The sequence below is a fragment of the Podarcis tiliguerta genome, assembly GCF_965153285.1.
Source record: "Podarcis tiliguerta genome assembly, chromosome: 14".
NCBI lineage: Eukaryota > Metazoa > Chordata > Lepidosauria > Squamata > Lacertidae > Podarcis > Podarcis tiliguerta.
This window is the reverse complement of record NC_139547.1, coordinates 25,955,360-25,977,771: the sequence shown is the minus strand read 5'-3', so window position 1 is coordinate 25,977,771 and position 22,412 is coordinate 25,955,360. Positions and strand designations below refer to the sequence as shown.

The 22,412-nt window shown below is 44.4% G+C and overlaps 1 protein-coding gene and 1 pseudogene across 8 annotated transcripts in view; one reads left to right on the top strand and one right to left on the bottom strand.

The window, feature by feature from the left end:
- MEGF11 (multiple EGF like domains 11) overlaps positions 1-22,412 on the top strand; it is a 345,431-nt gene that overhangs the window by 123,950 nt on the left and 199,069 nt on the right. The window lies entirely within an intron of this gene.
- LOC310663861 (ribonuclease P protein subunit p21-like) lies at positions 12,286-12,877 on the bottom strand (annotated as a pseudogene). The gene has a single exon. The product of its transcript is annotated as a ribonuclease P protein subunit p21-like (transcript).

Sequence of the window (22,412 nt, the reverse complement as noted above, 5' to 3'; positions counted from 1 at the left end):
AATTCATGGTGAAAATAGGGTTTTTTTTCACATGTGAGGCCCTTCATTTAAAGCTATAAGGATTGCCCCGAAAGTTTTATTTTAGATAATGGAGTTTCTAAAGTGAAAGGGGGGCTAGGGTGGAGAAAATCTACTATATAGCACTTCTGAATGTCCAATTTTTCAGATGTTGACTCCATATTCTTCTAAGACTGCAAGGTTGCCTGAGAGCAAGCTCCATTGACCTCAGTGGGACTCAGAATTAAGTGTGCATAGGAATAAACTGTAAACCATAGGTGTCTAACCTTTTTGGCCCAAGTACCACATTCACCGGCGGGACGTGGGTGGCGCTGTGGGTTAAACCACAGAGCCTAGGGCTTGCTGATCAGAAGGTCTGCGGTTTGAATCCCCACGACGGGGTGAGCTCCCATTGCTCGGCCCCTGCTCCTGCCAACCTAGCAGTTTGAAAGCATGTCAAAGTGCAAGTAGATAAATAGATACCGCTCTGGCGGGAAGGTAAATGGCGTTCACCAGAAGCGGCTTAGTCATGCTGGCCACATGACGCGGAAGCTGTTCGCCGGCTCCCTCGGCCAATAAAGCGATATGAGCGCCGCAACCCCAGAGCTGTCTGCGACTGGACCTAATGGTCAGGTGTCCCTTTACCTTTACCTTTACCACATTCACCCGTGACTATCAATTTGAAGGCTGCATGGCAGCAGTTGCTGTGGCTGCCCCACATTCCTTCATGCAAGCACACATAGAGCCCCCCTCCTCAGCAAATCTGTACAATCTGAGAGGTAGGGTTATTGCTTCCTCTCCACTCATCAAACGATTAATCCTATGTCCAGGTTCACCCTTGTGCTGTGCCTACTTTAATTTTCTTCTCTTTTCATTTTGTCATTGCCACCCAAACTGATAGGGTCTTGGGCCTTGCCCAAAAAGTTTACTGGGCAGTCAGCTTTGGTTCCCAAGCTTGGAGGTAAGCCTCCCCTGCTGTAGATCACTCTGAGCATTTGCTCAGGATAGACCCTCCTGCCAGCAGTAATGCCAACCGCTGCATTTCTTAGCAGGCTAAATGATGCTGCAAACAACTCTCACCCTCTCAGAATGTTTGCTCTCTTCCTCTGAAGTGCTTAAATTGCTAGTCTGAGCTGGGAGCCCCATCAAAGAGAAATATCCAGCCCTAACCTGCACAATTCTTTTCTTCACTCCTCCAGATTTTTGGGGGTCTGCAAACCATCAGTCATGGTTCCGACTGAGCGAACGCTTTCAATTCTAACACTGCGCATTGCTAGCCTGAGCTGTGGGGGAGCTGAATCCCAGAACAACAAAACTCCCGTTCTCCAAGCTAGAGTCAGCCTGGCATGCATCCCTCTGGTCTAGAATTCCTGCTAGCTCCAATGAGCAAAGATGAGGTGACTTGACCATATGATCCCTACATGCCTAATCCCCTCAAGAGCGGAAATTGCCCCAGAAACCATGCCTGTCTACTGCCCACATGATTCCTCACTTGGATGATTGTGGGGGTGAAGCCCCCAATTTACCAACAGTAGCTACTTCTATTCTACGAGTAAACTTTTTTTTTAAAGGTTTTGATTTATTTTTGCAAATATGCAGAGATTTCATTTGCTTAATTCAGTTTACAGAATTTGGATTTTTATTTTTTTTACCCAGCTGTGCCTTGTTTTGGACTGTGATTTTAAAGGTTACACTTGAAAGTGAATAATTAATTGAAAGGGTTTGTTTAAAGGAAAGCTTCTGAAGTTCCTATACTGATCATCCCCCCCCCCCTTTACTGAATTTTACCTGCTGGAGGCTTACTCATTCATCACCCAGCATTAGGCATTTTGAACAGATGGCTTCTTGGAAAATGTGAAGGCTGATGGGGGGCTCTTTTGAGTTCACCCACATCTGGGCCTCCAAATCCAGCAGTTAGCAATGTTCTTTTCTAGTGCAACAAGGTCATCACAAAGTAGGCTTGTGTCACCTTGCTATACGGTTGAAGGTGTGAATGTTTGCATTAGTGACTGGTACCCATTGGAACTGGTGGGGCACAAGACAAGGGAGCCCAACAGTAGGTGGAGACGGAGCCAATGGCAAGTAGAACCATTTAATTCTAGTTCTGTCCTCATGCACCTCCCTGTGGTGTTCTGCAAGTGCAGCACTGAGACCGAGGAAGAGAAGGAAGCCGACAGCCCATGCCACCCCCTAAACTGATTGTAAGACAGGAGAACATAAGAAGAGCCTTCTGGATCAGGCCAATGGCCCATCTAGTCCAACACTGTGTTCCCACAATGGTCAACTAGATGTCTGTGGGAAGCCAGCAAGCAGGATCCGACCGCACCTCTGTGCAGGATCCGACCGCACCTATGTAGTTTCCAGCGACTGGTCTTCATAGAACCATAGAGTTGTAGAGTCGGAAAGGACCCCGAGAGCCATCTAGTCCAACCCCCTGCAATGCAGGGATCCTGCCCACAGTCTGGGTGGGCTCGAACCACCAACCTTCTGGTTAACAGTCAATATTCAGAAGCATTTCTCCCTCTGGTTGTGGAGGCAGAGCATCATGGCTAGCAGCAATCAACAGCCCTCTCCTCCATGAATTTGTCCAGTCCTGCTTTAAAGCCAATCGGGTTGGTAGCCATTAATATTTCCTGTGGGGGAGAGTTCCATAGTTTAACTATAAGCTATATGAAGAAGTCATTTCTTTTATCAGTCCTGAATCAGCACCCATTCTGCTTCCTAGGATGTCCATGAGTTCTGGAGTTATGAGAGAGGGAGTAAAACTTGTTCGTCTACCCACTTCACATACGGTAATTTTATAAACTTCTATCACAGGTGTCAGCAAACTTTTTAATGCATTTTAAATAAAAGCACACATTCTACTCATGTAAAAACATGCTGATTCCCGGACCATCCATGGGCCAGATTTAGAAGACGATTGGGGCGGATCCAGCCCCTGCCCCTTAGTTTGCCTACCTATGTTCTATCACCTCACCTCTTACTTGCCTTTTCGCTAAACTAAACAAGTCCCAAATGCTGCAGCCGTTGCCTTTCAAGCCCCAAAGTCTTGGAAACAGACAATCAGGGGAACAGCTACAGAGGTCAGAGAGACGAGCAGAGAGGCCTCCAGGAACACAGCACATCACTTCTGGGAGAGCAAGGGGGGAATGGGCAGATGCTTGAGCTATCAGCAGGAAGCAGGTGTTGCAGCTTTCTCTTGGAAGGTGCAGAAAAGTAGAAAGAGGCAGCGAGGCAAGAGTAGAAAGGAGAAACGACAGAGCTATCAGTGCTTGGCAAGAAGACAAGTTGTGTCCCCCGCCTTTTTAAAGGACTTCAGAAAAAGAGAAGAAAATCCCTTATGTGCAAGGCAAAACACCTCAGACCTCACACGGGGGAAAGGAGCTGGAATGCCTTTTTATCATCCAAACCATTTAACGTTGAAGTGAGGAACGGGCCTCATGATTGTAAACTGGTGGTAATAATCTGACAGTGGAAGGGAGATAGAGATGAGTGTTACCTCTCAAGAGGCATTCATCTGCACGCCGCCGCCCCCCCCACCTCCAACCAGCCTGCAAAGGTATCTGCTAAAGTGTTTATGAAGGGTGTAAAGATCTATTTTATCGGCATTGTCGGTGCTAGAGGCTCAATAAACATTGTTTAATGTTTAAACACAATCTACTGGAAGCGATTTTGTGTTAGCTGCCGAAACGGCTGCTTTCTGCTGTGGAAAATGTATGAAGGTGGGTGGGAGGGGAAGAAGGGGGGGGGAGAGAGTAATGCCACCTTTCTGCATTGCACCTTTTTCCGGTTCATTTCAGACAAAGTATCAGAAACTGAGCCCTCCGAGGAAATTGGTCCCAGCCTTGTGAAACCAAGGCCCCGTTCTTGTATTGGGATGGATGACTCTTGTCAATTTCAGTTTCTCTCAGTTTCCCAGTTTCCCAACCTGAAATTCAGTTCACCCCATTTTCACTTCAGTTTGTAATATATATATATATATATACATATATATATATCACAAATGTTCATCAGTATTTTATTGTGCCTTTCTCATAATACGCACAGTTCGCATGTAATGCTTCCCAATACACACTCTTTTGCAAGGAACTTTTTCCTAACAGAATGCATTATTATGTGTTGTTTTTAAAAATATAAATGCACTTTATTTTTTGACACATATTTTGAGTAGATAACTACATCACAGAATTTGGAGAAACGTGAATGTCAAAAGATACCTTCACTTCAGTTTGTGTATTGTGTTAGGCATGGGCAAATTAGGCAGCTTCTCATTCAGATGTGAGCCAAGTTAAATCACTCCTCTGTCCCTCTTCAAGTGTTACCGCTTCCTGGATGTTTTTTGGTAGTTGCATGTCTTTTTCTGCAGTGCCTGAGTGGGAGCGCTTTCATGCTACTTTCCCGCAGAGTCTGATTGCTTGCTTTGTAGACAAGAAATTGATGGTTTGCTAGGCGCAGCAAAATATCAAAAACTTTGGAGGTGGTGGAACGGAAAACAGCTGGAAGAGTGGCGAGGGAAATGTTAAAGAGCATGTGGAAAGTCTCTGTCTGAGTGTAGCGCAGCCCTCATGGGAATTCAGAAAGAAAGTCTGATCCTATTGAGCTATATCACGCACATGCCCTCGTGAGCAGGGAGTGAGGGAGAGATTCATTCAGTTCCCTTTAAATGCAAACTTAACAAATTTTCACTTCCCCAAGCAATGCATAAACCAAAATACAAAACTCCTTTCTGTCTTGCAGCTCTCTGATCGAAGAAGGTATACAGATGCCTGTGCTAGTGAAAAGCACACACAAAAAGGCGTATATTAATAAATGTAATGTGCAAAAGTTCATTTTATTAGGAAAAAATGCTTGCAAAATGAATATATTAGGCAAACCTGTTTGCAAAAAAATAAATAAATCATATAAGGGATGTGAAAATACGTATCAACTTTCATGCCACCTTAAAAAACCACACACACCTCACAAATGAATATGAAATTGGAGTTTACTGAACTTACAGAAATATATCCATCCTTCATGCCCCAGGAATCTTCTAATATTTTCTGGTGTGACACAATCATGTATGTAATTTCTGCAATGGTGTAAATTAGATTTATGTCAGTACAAGATGCTAAGGGGGGAAGATCAAGAAAGAAAAGCACCCTTTTGTGGAAAGACAGGGTGTAAATTTAAATAATAAACAGTGCTTTTCTGCAAGAGGGGTGGGCACCTAGCCAATTTCAGCCCTTTGCTACATATCCACATCCCCAGTTGTAGGAACTGCATCCATTGGAGCAGAGAGGGGTAGGGAGGCAGCCTGTGTGACTCTTGCATAAAAATGAGAACCCAGTATATACCCACAAAACCATTCAGTGTAGTGCCAAGCCACAAATGCTGGTGAGCCTTCCTGGCAACTGATTGTGGATGTCCCATTGTCAGGTACCTGTTCCATTTGCATTAGAAAATTGCTATACACAGTAGGGGTTGTGCCTCTGCAATGGAAGATAGAACTTGCACAGAGCACGTCCTTCAGGTTTTGCTTTGATGGCACCCTAATAGTTGTCCAGTGGAGTTTGTTTTGTCTGCCTCCCTCCTGCTGTAACGGGCAACTACATTCACGAACTTCTTAATCTGGGGAAGTGAAAATTGAAAGTCAACAGAAGCTTTGATGTTTCTCAAGATACAGCCTTTGAAAGCAATTGCACATGGAGCAAAAGGAACCTTTTAGTGTGTTATCTGTGTCCCCATCCTGAATTTTGTGATGAGCGAGCATGTGCAGTGGTAGAATGTAATTGCTTTTAAAGCAGGGGAACAGGCTTGGCCTTAGTCACTGCAAGTGTTTGTTTTTGCCGTAATTAGGTAAATTCATCACTCTGTTAGCTTTTTAATTCAGAGCATGGGATGCTTACTGCCTCTTGTAGTTTTACAGCTGGGCTCTGGTCTGATGCCAGAGCCTACAGGTAAAGCGGCAAGTCTCATGACCATGGACAGCTCCAAGTGAGCAACTTACTCCATGAAAGGAGCAGACTGGGACCTTTTATGCCTCTGTCTCTCATCTACCTCCTCCAGGCTCCATCCAGTTGTAGAGATTGTCAGCTCTTTGATGGACCAACCCCCTGGCCTGAAGACAAACACTCCTTCTCTTTTCCACAGCCTCCCTACAGGTGTGCTTCCAACATAGCTGAACTGATGATGTTTTGCTGGGAGCCATCTGCTTCTTCAGACTCAGGGGACGGTGTCCATGAGGGTCCAGGTTCTGATCCTATAGGTCCCTGGCAGTCTTGGAAGTTATTCTATGAGTTGTTGTCCAACTGCCTCAGGTGTAGTGGTCTTCATATTTTCCTCAGTCAGCTTTCAGCCCTGGCTCAGATCCAGCTTCCTTTCTGGTGCTCCTGCAGCCTCTGATTCCCAGCCCTACCTGAAGATTCCTTTGGGGATTGAACCTGAGACCTTCTACTTGCTCTGTTATGGCCTTTCCCCAGGAGGTGAAGATATCCATGCCAGAAGGAGGTGGAGCCAACCACACAACATGCATTTGGATGTCACTCTGTGATCCCTGATGTTTCCTTACCATGGCCCTTGTATGGATTCATTAGAGCGTCAGTTTTTGAAAGCCAGCTTGGAGGCTCTTTGGTCCTGAGATCACAGGCAAAGAGGATAAAGGTTGCTTGGATTCACTTTGTGTGTTGGAGTGACTGTCCTGGCAACCATGCCTGCACCGATTAACCAGACGCCTTTTCTTTAATTGAAATCATTAAAATGCCATTAGTGGAATTAGTGTTCTCTCTCTTGGCTTTACGATACTGAGCACTTGAAAGTAGCTTCTGCTGGTGAAGCAGTTTGCAGGAAAACTTAAGTTGTACGTAGAAAGGAAAGTGTAGGGTGGAGTTCAAAGTGCTCCAAATCCCCCATCTTGCAACATTTGGAGTTTACCTGGGATTTGGGGTGTGGTGTAGCCTTACAGGTTTCACCAAGTTGTTGCAAGAACTGGAACATACCAGCATGAAAATGGCAGGTCTCTTCACATGCTAGCTTTTCCTAACTGGAAAAGTTACTGTACGCTATATCAGTAAAACAGTGAACTTACGTGACTCCTCTATGAGGAAAGGGTACACCTTTTGGGATTTTCTAGTTTAGAGAGAATGCATGACAGAAGTTTATAAAGTTATGCACAGCATGAAGAAAGTAGGTAGAGGAAATTTTATCCTCTTATAAGTCTAGAACTAATGGACATCCCACGAAACTGAATGCTGGAAGATTCTGGACACCTTGAAGAAATGTACTTTTCCCATAGTTAAACTATGGAACTTGCTCCCCCAGGAACAAGTGGTGGCTTAAAGAAAGGATTAGTCAGAATCATGGAGAATGCTACCCATGGCTACTAGCCATGATGGCTATTCTCGGCCTCCATAGTGGCAGGCAGTAATGCTTCTGGATGCTAGTAGCTGGAAACCATGGGGGTGGAGAGTGCTGCTGTGCTTGGGTCCTTCTTGTGCATTTCCCTTTGGGGCATCTGGTTGGCCACTCTGAAAACAGGATGCTGGACTAGATGGGCCCCCTTTGGCCTGATCCAGCAGGATCGTCTTATGTTCTTAACTAAGGGTAGTGCATTGTGCCTTTGCAACATGGAATGGGTAGCTGGCTACCCTGAGCTGAATAAGGGAGACTAAGTCAGTGTCTGCGGTAACTGTTGAGCTTGGTTTTGTTGGGAGCTCCTTCCTGCCAAGTGAGATGATTGGTCCACCTAGCTCAGTATTGTCTGCACTGACTGGCAGTGGCTCTCTGGGGTTTCAGGCAGGGATCTTTCACATCTGTTACTGGAGCTGCCATGGATCAAAGCTGGGGCCTTGTGCATGAGAATCATGCGCTGCACCCCTTTCTCAATTCTGCCACAATTACTTGTGTGTTTCAGAGCTGAGAACTATTTGCACATCCGAGAAACTAATACAAATTATCTGCAAAAAGAGAGAGCATAATAATCCCTAACCAGCCAATGGCCCCCTGGATTATACACATGCAGTTCCTCCAGGATGGGTCTGCTTGGGGTTCTTGCTGTGACCACCATGTTTTAAGGCAATAGGAAAGAAGTCCAAAATCACAGTATAAACAGAACAAGCATAATTTAACATGGTTGGCCTTCACATGCAGTGGGTGTTGGATTGAGGGAGGACTTTGACATTCTGCTTGGACAGCTTTCTGTTAGTACAAGTATCTCAACTTGCCTAGTGGAATTATCTCCCCCTTTCTCCTCCCGTGGGCTGTTCTGGGGGTTCCCCTTACCTTCTAGAATCAATGTGGGGGGAGCCCCATTGTTCTAGCAGGAGTCCTTGTTCTGGCTTCTGCCAACGGAATGGGTTAGTTGAACCCGGTCCTGAGTTTCAAAAAGTAGACAGAGAATCTTTGCTGTTGGGTGTATTTAAAATCTGCTAGGATTCTTGATCAGGGATTAATATTGTTATTAAGCTGGGTTGGTCTAGCACCTTGACAACCTTCTGAATCCCCCTTGATCAGGATTTCTTGATCAGGGATGGTTTAAGAAGCATTAATACTGCTATTAAGCTGGGTTGGTGGGTTGGTCTGGCACCTTGACAACCTTCTGAATCCCCCTTGAGGCTCTCGTCCTCCTGATGGTTAAGAAAGCAAATGGCAACTGGAAGGGGAGCCCTTTGAAGTCTTACTGTACGCCTTTGCTCACATTACTCTTAAGTACTGCCTGGGAAAAAAAATCAGCCCAAAGGGTTGTCTTTCAATTAAGCTCATTAAATGTAGCTTGAGCAAAGGGAATTATGCAAATATCCTTTTAAGCTTGTGGAAAATTGAATTATTTTGGGTTCTGGCATTATTTTTATTCCCCCTCCTTTTGTCGAGCAATTAATATTTAACTCCTTTGAAATAAAACTGACACACAATATGGCCTTTACAATATAGGCTTAAAATACCTACCTATTCTTTTATATACTGTGGTTATAAAGCATCGACATGGTGATATTGAGTGGCAGTTTAATTTTGCTTTTTATTAATTCAGATCCCGAGTTGGGTTTAATAACTCTCTTTATTTCATTCCATTTAATTTTCTTTCTATTTGTGCAAGCGAACTTTAAAAAGCGGGGGCATAAAAAAAGGAGGATGGCTTTTTAAATAGGCCTTGTTCTCCGTCCCTCATAAACATTTTGTGGGCTACCTAGAAATGTACCTCAACTTTAATTCTCTTAGTTACAAGCAATTTGCAACTTGAGTCATAATCTTCCTAACCTTTGCGATGCTGCCATGTCCTTCAGGTAATGGAGAAGGTTAGAGTAACACATTAGTAGTCTCTTACTGAGCTCCGGCTGTACCTGTGATCTAATGATATTTAACTCTCCACCTAATATGAGCTTACGAGTGATTACAAGCTGTCCTTTGGGATGTGGCTGTGGGAGAATTTCCAAATAAGTTGCAAAACAGCGATGAATTAACTTGTAGGCCTGTCAAAACCAATTATCTCCTTTGACAACTCAACTCTGCTCCCCCCCCCCACTGGGTGTTTTTGCTCCGATGAAACTTAACAACAACAAAAAACACACACCGTGCATGGAGGCTCCATAAGTGCCCCCTCCCCCCACCCATTTTGGTTTTTGTAGAGGATGGACATTTCACATCTACGAGGTTCCCATCCATCGTCAAGTCTAATCAAATGGCATGCTTCTGACAGACCTCTGGGTCATATATTCTGTATTGATTTATGGGTGCTGCATCTAGCTCTTATAATTAAAGGCCGCTTTTAATTAAGCCTTTGGGGCTAGAGGATGAGCAATGGCAGAACAATCGCCCACACCCCTTTATGTTTTATCAGAGAGTGTATCTTGGATCAGTGGAGCCCATTTGATACTTCTAGGCCAGCTTTTTTAAAGTGTTGTTCAGAAACCAGCCTGGTTTGTTGAGTGTGATGTACAGTCTATATGTTCTTTTGGAAGATAGGAATCTATCACTTGGACCACTATTGTCCACACTGACTCACAGTAGCTCTCAGGGGTTGTCAAAGGAGGGTCATTCCCAACCAGGGGTTGAACCAGTGGCCATATGCGTGCAAAGCAAATGTTCTGGCACTGAGCTATGGCTTCCACCCCGCCCCACCCATCTATTCTTGACTCTTTTCCTTCCTCAACAGTTTCAAGACTAGTTTAGTGCCTTTTAGCAATCTCATTATGCTCATTCTATAGCCTTCAACCTCCTCTTAAAACCCGGGAGCAACCTATTGCCCAAGCTTAACATGGGACACGATTCTAATTTTGCAGCATTATATGCCAGTCAGGATGAGTGAGCTTGCATCTGCCTCAGCATCACATGGGCTGTGCTTGCTGGTTTCTGATGAGTGTTGCAGTCCAAAATATCTGGAGGGCACCAGGTTGGGGAAGGTTGGTTAAGAATCATGAGAGCCTTTCAAGCATTGCCCTCCGCGGCGTAGAAGAAGAAGAAGAAGAAGAAGAGGAGGAGGAGGAGGAGTTTAGATTTGATATCCCGCCTTTCACTCCCTTTAAGGAGTCTCAAGGCGGCTAACATTCTCCTTTCCCTTCCTCCCCCACAACAAACACTCTGTGAGGTGAGTGGGGCTGAGAGACTTCAAAGAAGTGTGACTGGCCCAAGGTCACCCAGCAGCTGCATGTGGAGGAGCGGAGATGCAAACCCGGTTCCCCAGATTAGGAGACTACCGCTCTTAACCACTACACCACACTGGCTGACCTAAATTTTCTCTAGGTCAGGAAGGCCACATTCACACCATATATTTAAAGCACTTTGAACTGCCATGGCTTCCACCTGAAGAATCCTGGGAGTTGTAGTTTGTTAAGGGTGCAGAAACGAATTTAGGAGACCCCCCATTTAAGCCCTCCAGAGCTACAATTCCCAGAGTTCCTTGAGAAGAGGGATCGATTGTCAAACCACTCTGGGAATTTTAGCTGAGCACAAGTGGTGTTGTGAAAATGAGCCCGTGGCAATGCCTCAGTCTGTTTGCTGAAACTCTGTGCTTTGCAGAGAAGATGGAACATTTTCCTCTTCTCTTCAAAATGCAAACAAGATTTGTTTCTCTCCCTCATCCCCCTCTACTTTCCTTCTTTCTCAAGATAGACAAACATAAATACAGCCAGCACAAAGTTACCTGGCAGCAATTTTTCTGTGCCTTATATTCTAAATATCTACTTGCGCATGACATTTACTGAGGAAAAACATTTGCAAATTACCTGTTTGATTAACACCCCCGTCTTCTACAGTTTCGAAAGGGTAAGGTAATTGAATGCTGAGTTGAGTTTAAAAACATGAACTTTTATGTGAGCGGCAGTCCCAGACTGCAAATTGCCCTGCCTTTCCTGTTTTGAGTGCCCCATATGTCAGGGTGCTGAATGTATTTGCACTTTGCAGCAGGATCACTCTGCCTTTAGATGGATTGATACGAATCGGGCCTTTGTTGCCACTGCTGGAGCACAGCAGTGAGTAGAATCACGAGAACTGAAATGCTGAAACAGAATCCTAATATTTGTAATGCGAAGCAGGACAAGAGGCCACAAGGCCTGGCCAGAACCTCCATCTAAACCCTGCATGCGTTCCAGAAGATAGACAATATCCAATGTAGCACCAAGTTAAACTCACCTGGAGAAACTCACTTCTGCTGGCAAAATGCTTTGCACCAGTGGAACGTTGATGCGCAAGAAAATGCATAAGCAGGTTGCTGGTGACTTGGTTGCACAATAGATTTTGCAGTCTGATGTGCATTGAATTTGCGTTACTGCAGCTGGTGTGTTGGATTCCTCTGTTGTGCAACATTAAAACTCACCTGTCCACTAGTGTAAGAGCCCTTGCACTAGCAGACAGAGGATGCTGGGTATACAGCCCTCTGTTCAGAATTCACTTTAGTACAACAGGTCTTCTATGGCAGACATTATTATGGTAAGGTAAAGGTAAAAGGACCCCTGACCATTAGGTCTAGTCGTGGACGACTCTGGGGTTGCGATGCTCATCTTGCTTTACTGGCCGAGGGAGCCGGCATACAGCTGGGTCGTGTGTCCAGCAAGACTAAGCCGCTTCTGGCGAACCAGAGCAGTGCATGGAAACACTGTATACCTTCCCGCCAGAGCGGTACCTATTTATCTACTTGCACTTTGACGTGCTTTTGAACTGCTAGGTTGGCAGGAGTAGGGACTGAGCAACGGGAGCTCACCCTGTCGTGGGGATTCGAACCGCCGACCTTCTGATCGGCAAGCCCAATTTTCTATCCCACCTTTCCTTCCCAAGGAGCCCAGGACAGCAAACAACCTAGTATTTATATTAACAACATTTGACTCTTCTGCCCTGACTTAGGGATTATGCGTTTTCTACCAAGCCACAATTGCCTGCCTGCCTGGGTAGAGTTCATTCCCCCTTCTTCCCTTTAGATTTGGTGCCTGCTGTCGTCTCCTCAGAGGCAGGATGGCTGTGGGGTTCAGAAGTTGCAGGTGGTGTTGCCTTTTCTTCTCAGGAGGACTTTTTGGGGGGGTGTTGCACTGAGCTGGGGGTCTGGCCTGAAGCTTTTGCTCCTTCTCTAGGGGGTGTCTGCTTCTTCAGCAATGCCTCAGGTTGCTCCGATCACAACTTGTAGTCAGGGTTGCTGAGGAAATGCTTGGTGAAGCCACAGTTGAGACAACGCACAACGGTCCACTGCTGATTACAGTGCTTTCTCTGGCGCAAAGTGGAGCTGATTTCAGGGATGAGAGGGGAGAAGCAAGATTTGCAGATGGATCCTGTCTTAACACAAGCTGCCGGCTGATGCTGTTTCTGCGTGTGGCAATAAAAGCGAGCCAGTTCCGGGTTCTCTGGGTTCTGCCAAAGGACGCAATGCGCTGCCTGGTAGAGGAAACTGAACTTCTGAGATGCTTCTTTGCCCTTTATCATGGTTGACCTAGTATTTACCGTATTTTTCGCACTATAAGACGCACCAGAGCACAAGACGCACCTAGCTTTTGGAGGAGGAAAACAAGAAAAAAAATATTCTGAATCTCAGAAGCCAGAACAGCAAGAGGGATCGCTGTGCAGGGAAAGCAGCAATCCCTCTTGCTGTTCTGGCTTCTGGGATAGCTGCGCTGGCTGCATTTGCTCCATAAGACGCACACACATTTCCCCTTACTTTTTAGGAGGGAAAAAGTGAGTCTTATAGAGCAAAAAACACGGTAGTTATTGACATGTAAACAGTAGTAGTAGTAGTAGTAGTAGTAATAATAATAATAATAATAATAATAGTAAATGTTATAAGATGTATTCACTGGTATCCACCATCAGGTCTCAAGGCAAGGTTGCAACAAATAGAAAATGCAACTTTTAAACAGATAAGGAATACTGCATTTTTAAAACATGCAAAGCCATTGCAAAGTGGAACGGTGTAATATAGTAGTAATACAAATAATAAAAAGAAAAATGAAAAATGAAAAATAAAATGAAACATATTTAAAACATTTAAAGCAAATAAGAGCATCTAAAAAACATTTACAGATTTGCATGCCAGTACTAATACTTTGACTTGGGCCTGGGAGCTGACAGTCACCATGCTTTCAGGACTGGTGGATATGGTCCCATATATCTGGGATTTCCCGGATATATCTGGAATACTGCAGATGGCAGCAGTGTCCGGGCGAAAATCGGTAAAAAAAAAGTCCGGGAAAATCTGGACGTATGGCAGCCCATGTTGGCAGTGTTGTTTTCGCTGATTTTCCATAAAAATGGCGATTTTGCCAAAAGAGCTCAACAACTTTGGCCAAAAAGTTTGGCGAACAGATTTTCACTGTTTGAAATATGGCACTCCTAGCAGTGACAGGTTGGTACCTAGGAGTTCTTTGGCAGAGGAAGGTTTCCCTCAGGGTAGGAAGTCTGAAAATGCTTACATTTTTTTAAAAAAATAAAATAAAAGAAATGGAGGTCAGGATGATATGCAAGAGGGCCTTAAAAACATCGTTACAAGTAAAGGCTGAAAAAGAGAAGGCACATTTAATATCAAAAAGAAAGTTTTAAGAGGTAAGGAAATTGTGCATTGTTTACTCGAGGTCTGTCAACAATTTAGCTGTGATGAGTGAGAGTATCTATCAAGGTGATCAGGTTGGGAATGGTTAAAAAAAGAAGAAGGGAGATTTCATTCTTCTTTTCTGGCAGTTGGTATTCTAGAAATGACTAACGTAGATACATGCAAGCCAGATTTATGTCCACAGTAAGGGTAACAGTAATCTTAAATATTAGAATAAACTTTCCTAGTTGGAATTGCAGGTAGGGCCCAAATATCAAAAAGAGAGCATGCAGATCTTCTTTACTCAGTTTTCAGAGTAAGATTGGATTAAAATGTCAGAGGCATTTTAGGTGTAATGGATGTCTGTTCAGACTAGAAGATGTTTGGAGTTAACTTCAGGTTCTACGATTTTCTTGCTTTGAAGGAGAGCCATAGAGCATGTCGCTGCAAATGATTAATGTGGCCCATGTCTTAATATTCACTTCTAGATCCAGTCGCCACACTCTCTTTGGATTAATACATTTCCCACAAGTCCCAGCAGAACCCTGGTTTCACCTCAGGATAAGTTAGCCTTTTTGAACCTGTTGCACTCCAGGTGTTTTGAACTGCAACCCTCATGAGGCCCAGAAAGCACAGCCTGATGGGAATTGTAGTCCAAAACTCTACCCAACAACAGCAACAGCAGAGATCCTTAGGACAAGCTTGGGTGAAAGAGACGAGTGGAGGATGACCCAGAAATGAGACATTTTTGAAGAAATGCCCAGGAAGAGGGGATAAGAACATACAAAGAGCCGACATGATCAGATTAATTGCTCATGTAGTTCACCATCCTCTTCTCACAGTAGCCAGCCAGATGCCTTAAAAGGAAGGCCACAAGTAGGAAGACCTAAGCCATCCATCTTAGTAGCCATCAGTGTCCCGAATCTTTCATCAGTGCCATCCTTGTGACTGTTGCCAGCAAACTGTATCCTTTTTAGTTTAGACAAAAGGCGACCAAGAGGTGGCATGATAGAGGTGTGTAAAATTAGGCATGGTTTGGGGGGGAGTGGGTAGGGAGAAGTTCTTCTCTCATAACACTAGAATTTGGGGGCATCCAGTGAAGCTGAATGTTGGAAGAACATCTTCAAATATCTCAAAGGCTGTCACTTGGAAGATGGAGCAAGCTGGTTTTCTCCTGTTCTGGAGGGTAGGACTTGAACCAATGGCTTCAAATTACAAGGAAGGAGATTCCAACTAAACATCAGAAAGAACTTTTTGACAGTAAGGTCTGTTTGACAGTGGAATGGTTTCCCTTGGGAGATTGTGGACTCTCCTTCCTTGGAGGCTTTTAAGCAGAGGTTGGATGGCCATCTGCCATGGATGCTTTAGTTGAGATTCCTGCATTGCAGGTAGTTGGGCTAGATGACCCTCAGGGTCCGTTCCAACTCTTCAATTTTATGATTCAGGGCAGGTAAAAGAAAGTACTACTTCATACAGCGCATGGTGGAATTCATTCCCACAAGAGGCAAGGATGGGCACCAACTTGCATGGCTTAGGTCCTTCTTGTGGGCTTCTGGTGGCCCCATGTGAGACAGAGGATCTTGTATTACATCGGCAATTAGCCTGATCATGCATGTTCTTCCATATGTTGGTATCCTCTCTTCTTGAGCATTTATTCAAAAATGGTTCATGTCTGGATCTTCCTCCACACTCACCTCTCTTCTAAGCCTCTCTGCTGCTGCTGCTGCTGATGATGATGATGATGATGTGAGGGTAGTGTGGGGAGTATGACTCACACAAAGTGTGTTCATACATACATTCAAGATGCATGGATGCATCCACATCTCAAAGGTGGAAGGGGCTGGCCCCTGCAGGGTGCGTTTCAAAAACAGTGAAATGCGAGTTGTAAATGAAGGCATTTTTGAATTCATCCTGTAAATGGATTGAGCAAAACCCACATTTTCTCTAAGACTGCTTATAAGTATGGAACTTTTTTTTCTCAACTGCATTGAGCTTCTTTAAAACCTCCATTTTGCAGATTTAATTTGGTTCTGCATCAGCTGTGCAACGCTGGAAAGGAGTAAATTAGAAGTCCCTTATGAACTGTAGGATGCAATTTTTAAAATAGATTTATGAACTACAGGATGGGCATGTTTTGGGGGTTTTTTTATTCCCCCCATAAACAATGCCATTATATCTGCTATTATTCTTGTTTACTTGACTTACAGGCTGCTGGCAATAGCGCAGGAATAGATTTAGAGAATTTATACATTATATGCATCATGAGAAGGCAACACGGGAGCAGCTGCAAGATTGATTTGGGTAAGAGCTAGCATTGATCATATTGTCTTCCTGCCTCCCCAAAAGCAGGGAGGGGGGTAGAATAATTTGGTAGTTCGCAGTTTCTCTGAGTACCAGCTGCATCCCTTATGTTGATGGGGGGGGGAGAGGCATGAATGAGCCACCCCCCACCTTAAGTGAATGTATTTGGTCCAATAATGGAATATTTACCCACCTACCCCCGGCAATACACACACAGCTCCCTTCAGACATGCAAGGACAAGAGTGTGTAGAGATCTAGAAACATTTCTGCACTAGCAATTTTTCTGCTCAAACTGGCTCCACCCCTTCCACTCACAGACATCATACGTTTAGCACAGAAGTCTGCAAGGCGCTTCTAAGCCTGTTTGATTGAATGTGATCTACCAAAGACTCCTGAGTAAGCTTAGCAGTAATGAGCAAAGAAGATAGGTCCTCATATGGCTAAAGGGTAGGAATAAATGGACAGTTTTTGTAATGGAGGCAAGTAAGAAGAGAGGTCCACTAAGGATCTGCTTTGAGGATGTGTGATTTTTAACTTGCTTATACAGTGATACCTCGGGTTACATACACTTCAGGTTACATATGCTTCAGGTTACATACGCTTCAGGTTACAGACTCCGCTAACCCAGAAATAGTGCTTCAGGTTAAGAACTTTGCATCAGGATGAGAACAGAAATCGTTCTCCGACAGCGTGGCAGCAGCGGGAGGCCCCATTAGCTAAAGTGGTGCTTCAGGTTAAGAACAGTTTCAGGTTAAGTATTGACCTCCGGAATGAATTAAGTACTTAACCTGAGGTACCAGTATAAATGAGTTGGAGTTAGGAGTGAACAGTAAGGTGACCAAATTCGCTGATGATACCAAATTGTCCAGGATGGTTAAAACAGACAGACAGACAGACAGACAGACAGACGGATTGCAAGGCACTCCAACAAGGATCTCTCAAAAAATGGGAGAATGAGCATTAAAACTGCAAATGTGGCAGGCATAAAATGATGCCCACTGGGGCAAAAGATCCCAGCTTCATGTATACACTTAAAGGGTTTTAATTGGTTCTGCCTGAGCAGGAACGAGATGTTGAGGTTATGGCGGATAGCTCGATGAAAAGGTTAGTCCAGTGTGCAAGAGCTTTTTCTCCTCACGTGCTTTGGTTGAATGCTTAGAAAAGGCTTGCTTTTATGAGTGCATGTTCCAGGATGAAATAGCTTTGCTGGCATGATTAAAGTAATCTTAGGGAGCAACCCAAACCCAAGATCCACCAGGATGAGTAGAATTTGGAACAGGCTTACCCCCAGCTGAGCTGGCTGAGTCTGGGTTCACACAGGGCTGTGTTGAGTGAAGTCCCTACAGTCTGCCTCAGCCAGAGATAAGCTGGCATAAATCCTCCATCCCAGCTCAGCATGTGCTCAACTGAAGTTGACTGACCAAAGGCTGGGGTAAGTCCTGAAAAAAGGGGTGTTCTGTGGGAGTGGTGAGCATGCGGCAGGGATAGAGCAAGGGGAGACTTACTCCCATTTAGCTTGGTCATGTGACCTAGCTACCCAACAGATGTTACACTGGCAAAAAGTTTTCCTACTGGCAGGTTCAAACCAGCTCAGCTGGCAGCAGCTCCTGAAGGTACTAGGGGTAAGTTACCCCAGCATAATTTACCCCAGTACAATTTATACTGGCTTCCAATATCTTGGATTGCTCTGCCTGTCCATCAGTCATAGGAGTTCTAGCTCAAGTTGATTTCCTCATGAGTAAAAACTATTCAGGGGGAATGCATCTTCTAAAATGGTGCTTCCCCCTTGCCGTTTCCCCAAGCACTTATGTTAAAAACAATAACTTCAAAATCTGCTGGCTGTTTAATCCTGGGCACCTTCTTCAACCATCAAAATGACATTTTAATCTATTAATCTAATTTCTCAGCTTGAATGTATCGGAACAAGCTGCCTTTGCTGAATCAAGGAAGGCTCTTCATCTGCGTTTGGGAGGAAGACAACAGACCGCCTGCATTTTTAGAAATCATCCCCAGATGCCACCCTTCCAATTTATCTCTATTACAGTTCAGGAAGAACTGCCATATCATTTTTACTTTTGATTTGGTCTGTTACAAGGGAGACAAATTGCCCACAAATAGCATGATATCGCTGCATCCCTGGCTTATACACTCCTTAGTGATTTCCATGGGAAATCTACAATGCGTTTATTATTTTGACACAAGTCAGATACGCTGATAGCTTTAACAATTGCAAACTGAGTCAAATGGTGGTACCCTACTGTGTTTTTCCAAAACATAGAAGTTTTGCAGAGAAGTAGACAAGTGGATGGGCAAAACAGGCTGTATGGTTGGGAATGTTCTCAACTGGTGATCTCTCCTGTCTTTCTAATATGGGATTCCTCAAAGGATTTTATAATGGTAACCAGGAGTGTGGTTCCCTGCTATGCATTTGTGTGGCGTAATTTGGAACACATCGGTATCTCTCTGTTTGCATAAGGATACTGGCAGTCTACTCACTAAGCAAAGTATTGTATGGAGTAAGGTTGTGTTTATGGTTTAATTCCTCTAGAGCTTCCCAGTGAGATATGTCTGCTCAGCTTGCTCCCTTGGGGGATGACTCCAACTACCCTCAGTCGGAGAATCTTCCCCAGCATGAATTCTGCATCCATTATGGATGTCTGCACCTGGAGAACATTGACTTACATGAGCTTTGAGTGTGCATAAGGTATGAAGTTTAGGGTCTAGGGCTGTTTTGAGAACAAACCTATCACAACTGCCGAACCTGTTCTGGACTGGCGCTCACTGCTTTTTGTCCGGACAAAGAGATTTCCCAAAGGAAATCCATGTTTGGGGCAACTGATCCTTCCTGTTTTCCATAGAAGCTGGCTGTGCAGAGTGTTGTTGGGCAAACTCTTGAGCTGATTGTGATACTATCTCCCACTCCAAGGGCAGGGTTTCAAGTTAACAACAACAAGGAATTGCTTGGCTGAAATATGGCAGGTAAACATTTGGCCAGTTCAATATGCTAAGTGCCAAAAGACAGACATAAATAAATAAATAAATAAATAGATGATAGATTAGATATAGATAGATAGATAGATAGATAGATAGATAGATAGATGATAGATAGATGATAGATAGATAGAGATAGATGATAGATAGATAGATAGATAGATAGATAGATAGATAGATAGATATAGATAGATAGATGATAGATAGATGATAGATAGATAGATAGGAAACCCTTCACTGATTTGAAGCCAGGTTCATGTGTCAGAAGAGGAGCAAAAGGCAAGGGGAAGCATTGCTTGTTATACAGCAGAAAAAAATCTACGGGTACATTTTCTCCTGGGTGTAGGGGTGTTGGTACGAATCCAAAGACTTCTTTGTTAAAATTAGGAAAGGGAAGGGGACTCTGGTCAGAGTTAGCTCAGCAGTTCTATCAGCCCAGATGTGATAGAAGCTTATAAAACTATACATGCCACAGACAAAGTGGGTGGGAAACCCTTTCTGCCTCTCTCATAACACTAGAACACATGGACATTGTCAGGGGTTCAGGAGCAGAGGCACAGGAAAGGGAGGAAATAGAGAGCGAGGGGGAGGAGTCCGAAGGAAATGTTAGCGATGACAGCGGTCCGAGGTCTCTGAGTCTTTCCAGCGAATCGGAAGATTCACAGAAAGGGGCTCCCATGGTCAGAGCAAGGGGGGTGCCTAGGGGGGCACCCCAGGAAGAAAGGGCCAGAGGGGACTCAGAGAGCAGCCGTCGGGAATCAGTGCCAGCGTCCACACCAGAGTGCAGTAGGGGGGAGGAGTCCCAGGCATCGGGATCAGGCGGCGCACTGCCAGCGGGAGGACATGAGTCAGGATTGGCCACGCCTCCATCGGAGAGCGAGGAAACGGTCGAGAGGAAGGTTGAAGGCTGGGCGCGCGCGCCAAGTTCAAATGTACAGGAGGGCGGCGCAGTTGGCAGCCCGGATAGGGAGCCAGGTCCCAAAGCCCGCCGAAAAGAGCGGGAGGAGTCAGGGGGGTCAGCATCAGCGTCAGAGGAATCCAGGAAGGAAGGGACCCCGGGGGGTAGCAGGACCCAGAGGAGAAAGGAGAGACGGAAGAGGTGGAGTAAGGCTAGAATCTTAAACTGGTGTACAGGGGGCGGAGATTCAGATGGAGCTTCGCCGATCTAAACCCTAGACGTAGAGCTGGGGCGCTCCGGCTTGAAAATGGAAACTGTACTTCAATAAAAAATTTTGTACATTACTACCGGCTAGCGTTGGTCCTCTGTGAGCTGGGACCTGGAGCCAGCTCTGACAGACATGCAATGAAGCTTGAATGTTGGAAGATTCAGGTCAGATAGAAGAAAGATTTCTTCATGCAGCACATACAGGAGACAATGAGGGCCACCAACTTTGATTGATTGATCGATTGGGTGGCTTTAAAAGAGGATTAGTCAGATTCATCAAAGACAAGGCTACCAGTGACTACTAGCGATGGTGGCTATTCTCTGCAACCATAGCTGGAGGCAGCAATTCTTCTGGATACCAGTCGCTGGAAACTACAGGAGGGGAGAGAGCTCTTGTGCTCAGGTTGTCTGGTTGGCCACTGTGATAACAGCATGCTGGACTGGATGGGCCATTCGCCTGTTTCCAGCAGGCTCGTCTTACGTTCTTACATTGTTTTTCCTTCCTATGGAGCATCTGGCTGAAGATTGTGCGCTGTATCTAACGCTAGTCATAACCAGAATAGACCCGCTGAAATTAATGGACCTGCCTAATTCAGGTCCATTAATGTCAACGGTTTTACCCTGAGTAGAACTTAGGTACAGCTCTGTGTACTTTGCCCTTAGCAACAGTGCTAATGTTTGTTGAATCCAAGGGTAACTTTTTGGCTCCTCTACCCAACATCTCGTCTTTCAACAGAATTAAAGTTATCCTCATTGCATTTTTTATTTCTGTTCCGTGGGTGGGGGGGAAAAATGCAATAAAGAAATCCTGACTTCTCTTAGCATAAAAATGCATTTGATTCTTGGCAAAGCCCATTGTATCCAGCAAACCTCTCATCCATTGTTCATTTAAACAGTGTCATTTCTTTGCTCCTGTTAACCTTTTTTCTTTTAATACTTCCACTTTAATACTTATGGTTTATCACCAATATCCATTTGTTACTGCTCCACTTCCAGACAAGAACAGAAAACATCAGTAAGTGATGATTCTTCCTACAGACTTGGGATCATTTCAAGCATCTATTAATAAACTGTTGTAGTGGCTGGGGTGCCGGGGGGGTGGAGGGGGGAAGATATCTTTGTGACTAATGCAGTACCTCTTAGGAACATGGCTTAATTTCCGGCAATGATGGAACACCAACACAAAGCAGGAGACTGTTTATTCGGGATATCATGGCAAAGCTTTAGAATTGTAGGGTCCTTGTTCTTCTTTGAAGATTAAAGGAAGGGTCAGTGCATGCTTCCTAATTTGCTGGTGATGATTAACTTTTGAAATCTGCTAACCTTTCAGTGAAAGAAATTTTCATTTGTTGCAATTGTTATATATTGTGCTTTCTTTTTATTGGGGTCTCTTGGGAAGGGAAAGGAGCTGCTGGCACAGCCTAGATGAATTGGAATTAGGAATGGGGGAGAAACTAGATTCAGTTTACTTTTAAAAGGAAAACCTACCTAATGCACACTTTCCAAAGCAATGTGTGTAGCTAAACACAGTTCTCCACAATGCAGTTCTCCAGTATAAAAGGGCATCTACTGGAGCAAAGTGTACTTAAAAATGCATATAATGGTGAAAATTACAAAAGTGCATTATACCAAGGGAAATTGTTTTGCAAAAATGTGTATATTAGGAATCATTTCTACTAAGATGCTGCTGAAATTTAATGAGGCCTTTTTTATTTAAAAAGAAAAATCAGAAATGTGGAGAAATTATTTATTTATTTATTTATACATACATACCCACCCATCTGGCTGGGTTTCCCAGCCACTCTAGGCGGCTTCCAACAAAATATTAAAATACAATGGTCTGTTAAACATTAAAAGCTTCCCTAAACAGGACTGCCTTCAGATGTCTTCTACAAGTCTGGTAGTTGTTTTTCTCTTTGACATCTGGTGGGAGGGTGTTCCACAGGGCAGGTGCTACTACCGAGAAGGCCCTCTGCCTG